We start from the raw sequence: 9,364 nt of genomic DNA, 5'->3' as shown, positions 1-9,364 counted from the left end.
ACTGGACTCTGGGCTTAGTAACGTACTGGACTCTGGGCTTAGTAACGCACTGGACTCTGGGCTTAGTAACGCACTGGACTCTGGGCATAGTAACGCACTGGACTCTGGACATAGTAACCCATCAATCCATGATTATACGGCAATTGAGAATGGGAACCGGCTATAGAGGACTACAAATCTCATCAATCCATGATTATACGGCAATTGAGAATGGGAACCGGCTATAGAGGACTACAAATCTCATCAATCCATGATTATACGGCAATTGAGAATGGGAACCGGCTATAGAGGACTACAAATCTCATCAATCCATGATTATACGGCAATTGAGAATGGGAACCGGCTATAGAGGACTACAAATCTCATCAATCCATGATTATACGGCAATTGAGAATGGGAACCGGCTATAGAGGACTACAAATCTCATCAATCCATGATTATTCAGCAGTGGAGAATGGGAACCAGCCATCATGGATTGATGAGATCTGTAGTCCTCTATAGCCGGTTGCTGTCCGTCATTGCATTTGATTGGCACTGTGACACACCAATAAGAGAAGAACAATAGGCAGCTGCAATATAAAAGTGTATTTACCTGCTCTCAGGAGGGTATGGCAGGCTCCAGAAGGGCTGTGAGGGTCACTCAGAAGTCCGGTGATGTGCCTGCGGGTATTCACCAGGGCTGTGTGCTCTCTCACCAGGGCTGCGTTTGGGTCTCACCAGGGCTGTGTACGGTCTCACCAGGGTTGCATTCACGGCTCACCAGGGATGCGTTCACGTCTCACCAGGGCTGCGTTCACGTCTCACCAGGGCTGCGTTCACGTCTCACCTGGGCTGCGTTCACGTCTCACCAGGGCTGCGTTCACGTCTCACCAGGGCTGCGTTCACGTCTCATCGGGCCTGGGTGCGGTCTCACCAGGGTTGCGTTCACGTCTCACCAGGGCTGCGTTCACGTCTCACCAGGGCTGCGTTCACGTCTCACCAGGGCTGCGTTTGGGTCTCACCAGGGCTGTGTGCGGTCTCACCAGGGCTGCGTTCACGTCTCACCAGGGCTGCGTTTGGGTATCACCAGGGCTGTGTGCGGTCTCACCAGGGCTGCGTTCACATCTCACCAGGGCCACTTTTTTGCCTCACCTGGGCTGTGTGCAATCTCACCAGGGATATGTTTGGGGCTCACCAGGGATGCGTGTGGTCTCACCAGGGCTGCATTTGCATCTCACCAGGGCTGTATTTGGATTTCACCAAGGATGCATGCAGGTCTCACCAAGGATGCATGCAGGTCTCACGAGGGCTGTGTTTGGATCTCACCAAGGATGCATGCAGGTCTCACCAGGGCTGTGTTTGGATCTCACCAAGGATGCATGCAGGTCTCACCAGGGCTGCGTTTGGGTGTCACCAGGGCTGCGTTTGGATCTCACCAAGCCTATGTTCGCGTCTCACCAGGGCTGCATGTGGGGCTCACCAGGGCTGTACTGGTGGGCGTCGGGATCTCCAGGGCTGTACGGGCAGGTGGGGGGCTGTCCAGTGCTGTGCCGGTCTCGGAAAGGAGGAGATGTGCGGCCAGACCAGCACTGTCAAAGGTCCTCAGCATTCTGCCTGAGATCCCCAGCAAGCATGGAACCTCAGACAGCCGGATCTGTATAAAAATGTAGAGCTCCAAGGTCGGGTGCTTGTCATCGGGGCATTTTCATGAGTACAGTACAAGTACTCATGAAAATGGCCAGTATCAGCAACAGCAACTATACCTATACTAGTGGTGGTACATCCCTAGGGGGGACCAAAAAAAGCATGGGGTCCCCCCTAAAATCCCTTACTAGACCCTTAAACTGGGCAGGAAAGGGGGGATGATTGTGCAGCAATTATTACTGTTATTACTCTTCTTTCTTTTGATTGTTCTTCCCACCATCTGACCATCATGCTGATGATTACCCAGCGCCGTATTGTAGTACAACAACGTATGGACAGCTCCTGTATTGATTGCTGTTTGGAGGTTTCTGTTCACATTCCATCTACATTGTGCATTGTATAGGGCTGTGCATTACTGGTTGGAGCGAGGATTGAATCAGGCTGCGTACTTTTTATTTTGTACACTGTTTGTTAATAAAAAAGGAAACAATGTTAATAAAAAAAGCTTCAGTTTAAAAAAAAAAAAAATGTACAAAAATTCACTCTGTAGTGGAGCCAAAAGGCGACTCAAACATTTTCTATATGGAACTTTTGAACTTTAGTTGCAAATATGAAACTCTCCACCAGAGGTCAGTATTGTGCTTTCAAAGCAAATCCATTATTATTGTTTACATTTATTACAGATATTTATATTGCAACAGCAATTTACGCAGCACTTTACATTGTGCACATTCACACCAGTCCCTGCCCTCAAGGAGCTTACAATCTAAGGTCCCTATCTCACATGCATACATACGGGGCCAATTAAAGGAGAGCTATGGGGTTAAGGCTTTTCCCCATAGTTCTCCTTAGGGTAACGGGAGGACACAAACTAGCGTCCTCCCATCACCCTAGGCTGAGACGCCGCAGTATACCGCAAGCTGCTGCTCGCGGTATACTAAGACCCCGCAATAAAGCCTACATCAGATTTGTGAATTGATGTTCAAGTATCTGTCAGTGTAAAGGTCACAATTTATTAGACAGCCCGAGACCTTTTTTTAAAAAACGCTGAGGAGTAAAGTCCCTGATACACAGTTGACTAGTTGCTATGGTGCAGCAAATTAAATTTGCTTTAAGCCCCCATTCGCACTTGTTCAAAAGGGTTTCAAAGGGTGCATTAGCTTCTCACATGGAGCAGCCCATGAAATGAAAATAAACATAAGACGCAATGTGGTGAATGCAGGGATCTCAATTCTCTCTGACGTTCAGGGAGTCTCCCTCTATTAGATAGCGGTTCCCTGACGTCCGCGAGAGAGGCATTTTCTCCCTGAAAGGTTTACTCTGAGTAAACCTTTCCGGTAAGATATCAGTGGGTAAGGTTTTAGAGTGAGGCTTGCCTCCTGGAGGAAGGTCATGTGATCTCTAGAGTAGCCTCAGAACGAGGCTTGCCTCCAGGAGGAAGGTCATGTGATCTCTAGAGTAGCCTCAGAAAGAGGCTTGGCTCTCAGAAGGAAGAAGCTACTTGATGCACAGAGAGGGCGGACATAGACTAGTATTGAGAGCAGGTTCAGGCACTGCTGCAGGGTTGAGAGAGTGCTGTTAACCCTTTGTGGATAATATAGAATCAATTAAATGTCCTGGTTGTCTAGTTATAGAGAACATTTATTTCATTTGCTGCCCATAGCAACTAGTCATCTGTGTATCAGGGACTTTACTCCTCAGCTGTCTAATAAATTGTGACCTTTATACTGACAGATACTTGAACATCAATTCACAAATCTGATGTATATATACATAAATATATAATACTATTGTATTATTGGTATATGGATTTTATTTTAGTGTGTGTGTATATGTGTGTGTCTGTGTGTATGTATATATATATAATTCTTATCATTATTATTTCTTTTATATTCTGACGACGGCCGATGTTAAAAAAAAAAAACAGAAAGGCACCTCCCTGAAATGAGACGGGAACCTCCCTGAAATAAGGATTTGTAGGTTGGGATGTCTGTGAATGTCATGTGAACGGGGACTGTTACATTTGGGTGGCACTGGGGATTATGTTGGGGATATCTCACTTCTGTAATCACTAAGATCCACATGATTCAGCATACATACAATGATATAAACCTTATATACTGTACAGATTTAGTCAGAGTGACCCTTCACATGATCTTGCAGCTGGGTAGTCTGAAAAAGTTATTAAGGCTTTATTGGGGTAAAATGGGGAAAGTTGCAATAATGCAGATACATAACATCAGCAAGAAAATATAATGTTATGTATCATTTATAGTTGAAATGGATCCCAAAAACTAGGACCGAGTTCGAGTACTGATACTTTTCCTCAGGTGCTCGCCATTTACTAATACCTTAGTAAATGGACAATGGTGAAGTGGCAGGGCCCAGTCACAGCTGCACCACTGTCCTAAAATCATTAGTCTGTATTGTTTTAGAAAAACTGTCACATGACACTAAAAAAAGGTATCGGTAATTGGCAGGGGTGTCCCGAGGCTGGGTGACACCCGGAGCGGTTACCCGGTGTCACCCCGCCGACTCGTCACCACGCGCGTGCGCGGCACTCTTCTGGTACCTGTCGGTGCCCATCTTGGTGATGGACGCTGGCAGAGAGAGGAGGGGACAGTCACCTAGCGGGATAAGGAATGCCGACTTTTCAGAGGGGGGGTGACACCAAAATGACTGACAGTCATTTTGGTGTCACCCCTCAAATGGTGTCACCCGGGTGCGGGCCACACCCCCCTTGTGACGCCACTGGTAATTGGCGAGCACCTGTATTGGTACTTGAACTCGGGTCTCACCAGGGCTCTGCAGGCAGGTGTGGGTCTCACCAGGGCTGTGTGGGCAGGTGCGGGTCTCACCAGGGCTCTGCAGGCAGGTGCAGGTCTCACCAGGGCTGTATCCAGGGTCTCACCAGGGCTGTGTGGGCAGGTGCGGGTCTCACCAGGGCTCTGCAGGCAGGTGCGGGTCTCACCAGGGCTGCATCCAGGGTCTCACCAGGGCTGCATGCAGGCTGGTGCAAGTATCACCAGGGCTGTGTGTGGGAAGGTGCGGGTCTCACCAGAGCTGCGTGCATGGTCTCATCAGGGCTGTTCGGGCAGATGCTTGTCTCACCAGGACTGCGTGTGGGCTGGTCCGGGTCTCTCCAAGGCTGTGTGCGGGTCTCACCAGGGCTGTGCGAACGTGTGTGTGTGTCTTACCAGGGCTGTACGGGTCTCACCAGGGCTGTGAGGGCGGGTGCGGGATTCCCCAGTGCTATCCTGGATCTCACCATGGCTCACCACGACTCCAAGCTCGCTCCCGGGATGGGCTACAATCTCAATACAAATGAGTAAACTGAACATGAGATTGCAGTCCATCACAGGAGTGAGCTTGGAGCGGTGACTACTTTACAACACACACAGGGACCATGGGGAACAAAAGTAGCCCCCCTCCAGAAGGAAGGACAGTGTTTGAATTGAGAAACGCTGATCGGATGACCAGCGAAATGTCTTCAAGAAAAATACAGAAAGTCCAGTTGCCTTGATTCATTTTTTACAGACACACCATGACCTGGAAGAATGAGAAGCTTCACAGACACCTTTTATAATGATAAATCTCTCCTTAAGCTTCCGTCCAGAGACTTTGCCTATACCAGAGGTAAGCAACCTCCCCCGGTGGTGCTGTGGTGAAATTACATTCCATCACAACTGGTGTGCCAAGGTTGCCTACCCCATCCTAGGCTGAGATGATGCCATCAGTCTGCTTGGGGCCCGGTTCACACTTGGTGATCTATCAACGCGTTTTCGCAAGCATTTGCGAGCAGTTTTGCCACAATTGACACACGTTATACCATTCAATTTAATGAGCTGCCACACATGCAACAAACGCAGCATTTTCAGCTGCGAGCTTCCCACGTTCTCTGACCACGCATTTGTGTATGTTTGACAGGCATTCACACATGGCCAAAAATTTGCATTTTCCCAGCCACGTTTGGGGTGCCAATAACAAGCGCAATGCAGGCGTTTGACACGTTGTGTAAAAGCACGTCAATTCACACGCATGACGTGCTTTCGGCGCACGTTCACAGAACGCCAAACAGTGAACCGGACCAGAGGCAGGAGGAAGCTTTTCCTCAGTGATCAGGCTGCATCATTATAGCTTTGGCAAGCCATAAGGTGAAAGCAAGCTGTAGCAGGGGCTAATCTGTGTCAGACATTTGTGACCACCAAGAACTCAACAGCCACCAGGATTTACATGACTGTGTTGTCTCTGATCTGGCATCTCAGTCTAGGAAGTAGACGATGACTCTGGATGATGCCTGAACAAAGTGCCATGCTTCTGGAGAGAAAATTAGATGAGTGCCTGACAGTGTTACACTTACACATGCATGTCCGTAACACGATATCTGATTCTCCCTTGTCACCAGGGAGCTGACTTCCCGGCCAATCAGGAAGCCAGAGGGTGGGTAATGATTCACCCCCAGCTTCCTGATTGGCTGGGAAGCCAGCTCCATGCTCCCATGTCACCAGGGAGCTGGCTTCCCGGCCAATCAGGAAGCCAGGAGGTGGGTAATGATTCACCCCCAGCTTCCTGATTGGCTGGGAAGCTGGCTCCATGCTCCCTGACGACTTGGTAACAAGGGACCTTGGAGCCAGCTTCCTGGCCAATCAGGAAGCTGGGCAGCGTGTAACGATGTACTGCATAGCTTCCTGATTGGTCAGGAAGCTGGCCAATCAGAAAGCCGTTCGGCGAGTCAATACCCGCCCCGGCTTCCTGATTGGCCAGAAAGGCAGCTTCATGCTTCCTCGTCCTGGTGATCGGGAAGCTGGCCAATCAGGAAGCCAGACGGCAAGCCATTACCCACCCCTCTCGGGTTCCTGATTGGCCAGAAAGCCGGCTCCATGCTCCCTCATCACTTGGTGAGTCATTACACACCGCCTGGCTTCCTTAATGAGACGTCCGGTATCGGTATTCGGTATCGGCGAGTAACGGGAAAAAAAATACAGAAAAAACGGTATCAGTGCATCCCTACTTCCAGGTCTGCTTTGCAGATTGAGCCTACACAGTCAGGCTCTGTCCGCTGAGTCTTTCATGGCTGCTGTGGTACATTATTACATCCATAAAACAAAAGCTATTTACATGATGATGGCCAAAAATCTCAAAGCGGCCGTATGCAGGTTTGATAAATGGCTCTATAACCGTAGGCTCGTTCTGTGCTGTGGATGTGCAGTTGGCCTCAGGGAAATAAAGGAAAACTTAGCATGGAGCTCCTCGCCGTCCTACAATGAATTATGAACGTCTCATTTTTACATTTTGGTAGAAGCTGACAATATGTAATTACCTTCTAAGAAGCCAATATCGTCCTCTGTTCTCAGGGGTTTAGTGGAGCGCCTTTTGGCCTTCTTCTCCATAAGCCGACTCTGATATTCCTCCATTAGAGAAGAGCTTTCCAACACATGGTACCCCAGGGGCTACTCAGGGCCGTAAGACCTCATTGACGCAGCGGCGGACTGACCACGCCTCTGAATAGCGCTCCATGATGGATCTGCGGTTGAGTCTGTAGGTGTTCAGGAGGCCATAATTGCCTCCTGAACGTCTGATTTTCTGTTTCAATCCCAATGGGGATTCTACATTCAAATACCAGGCCACCAATGCACGCCAAGCATATTGGCCGCACGGTCCCATTGACTTCAATGGGCACGTGTGGAAAGCGGCACTGCCAAGTTAAATTTTCTGCACTGTAAAGCGAAATATCACAGCCGCGGAAATGTATATGGACCTGGGCCTCCTCCATGTAAATTTTTAGGTGGGTGGTTGAGGGTCGGTAAAAATGTGTCAACCGCCTGTTTGTACCGCACCCGTAGGAACTTTTTTCTTATGAAAGTTTAAAGTTTTAGCGATTCCAATACAGATTCACTTCAAAACACATCTCAGTAAGTGTTTTAGAAAATGATTATATTTGGGGGGCTACAGGCATGGCCATTCCCTATAATGAGGCAGCATGAGACGGTTGCCTCAAGAGGCATCTCATTGGGTCACATGGGGGGGGTGGCAGGTGTGGCTGCCGCCTCCTTTATGGCAAGAGCATCCCAGGTTTCCAAGAGCTCTGAGCAGGTGGGTTCCACTCAAATTGATGGGAACCAAGGCCATCCCTATAATGAGGTTGTCTAAGACAGTTGCTCAAGCGGTATCTCATGGGGGTCACATGAGGGGGGGGTGATCAGCAGGCTGCCGCCCTCTTTCTGGCCAGAGTGTCTCAGGTTGCTACGCTCTTACCAACCTGTGACGCTCTGTCTGGCATCCCGCCCAGCTCCTGGCAACCAGTGACATCAGTGAGCTGGGCAGGACACCAGACAGAGCCGGACCCAGAGGTACCGTGCACCACCAGCACCAATCCACCCCCCCTAGTAATGTGCACTATAAGCACTCATCTTTACCCCCACCACCTCAGGTAACGAAAAGTGTAGGGACACCCCAGGCTACAGGTTATAAATGTATCTAAGTCAAGGGGTGTCTGAGATAACCCGACCTTCATCACATGTACAGAGATCTGCTTCATCAGCTTCTTCTCTCTGGCTATAGCAGCCAGATGACTGACAGGTGAATGCGGAAGTGATGTAATACACATCACTTCCGCATTCACAGCACGGAAGGAGTTCAGCAAGGAGGAAGATGCTGATCTGCCTCCTGACACCCTCCCTAAGCCGGTCCCGGGCCGCAAGATGGGGCAGCGGATCCCGGGATTGAAGGGGAGGGTGCAGGAGGGTGGGCGGCGGCACTCGCTGAGGGGGGCGCACAGGCAGCACACACAAGCAATTGGATGGCTATAGAGCCGTCGATCGCTTGTATGTGTAACAGCCGGTAACGGCTGTAGATTCCCGGCGGCATTCTGCTCACAACTGGCGGATGGCAAGGGATTTAATGAACCTATTGAAGAACATCTGACCAGAAGAGAAAACACACTGATTTTGCCCCATTCTGACAACAGCTGGTTCACACGCACAGAATTCTTTTATAAATAGACCCCTTAATAGCTGTAGCCAGGCCATCTGAAGGAGCAACTCAGAGACTCAGCTTTGTGTTCTGATCCTATGCTATGTACCAAAGTAGGGGAGCTTCTCCTTTTTGATCGAGCTAACACAGGCAGATGGATCAATGAGTGGTAATGGAGTCTTTTTTTTTTTGCCACCTCTTTTCGGACATGACAGGGCCAGCCGACTATCCTGGGCCAATATAACAGCTACCTGGGCTACTATGGCTGTTGTTATGCCATTGGATTACACTTTTCTCAACAGACGCTCATATAATGACAAATACACAGGCTAGTTCATGGAACAGAGAACTTTCATTAATAAGTAGGGGGCCTGTTTTATTAGGACGATGAAAACTAAATCATGGTCATGCTTGCTGAGCTGGTTTGCCACCGGAATTCACAGCCCATGTATTTATCTAATACATGGGCTGTGAATTCAGCCAAGTAGCTGGCGAATGCTGGAAAATTTTGGTAAACATTTTTGGTAAAATGGAAGACTGGAACAAAAAAAACGCAGGCTCGTGTTACATAAACTATTTATCATAGTACTATATATATATATAATTAACTTTAATTTTAATACAAGCAAGCATCCCACCCTTTTATAGAAAGGCCCCTCCATGTATATATGTGAAATTAACTTGAATTTTAATATTAATATCCTATAAATAACATTTAAAGGACGTGGGAGCCGGTGATTGGAACCGCTGACCTTGATTTACCAGTCGC

Source organism: Nanorana parkeri, unplaced genomic scaffold, assembly GCF_000935625.1.
Source record: "Nanorana parkeri isolate BGI_ZX_2015 unplaced genomic scaffold, ASM93562v1 scaffold875, whole genome shotgun sequence".
Classification (NCBI taxonomy): Eukaryota; Metazoa; Chordata; class Amphibia; order Anura; family Dicroglossidae; genus Nanorana; species Nanorana parkeri.
The sequence above is the reverse complement of the archived record's forward strand: the minus strand, read 5'-3'. Positions refer to the sequence as shown.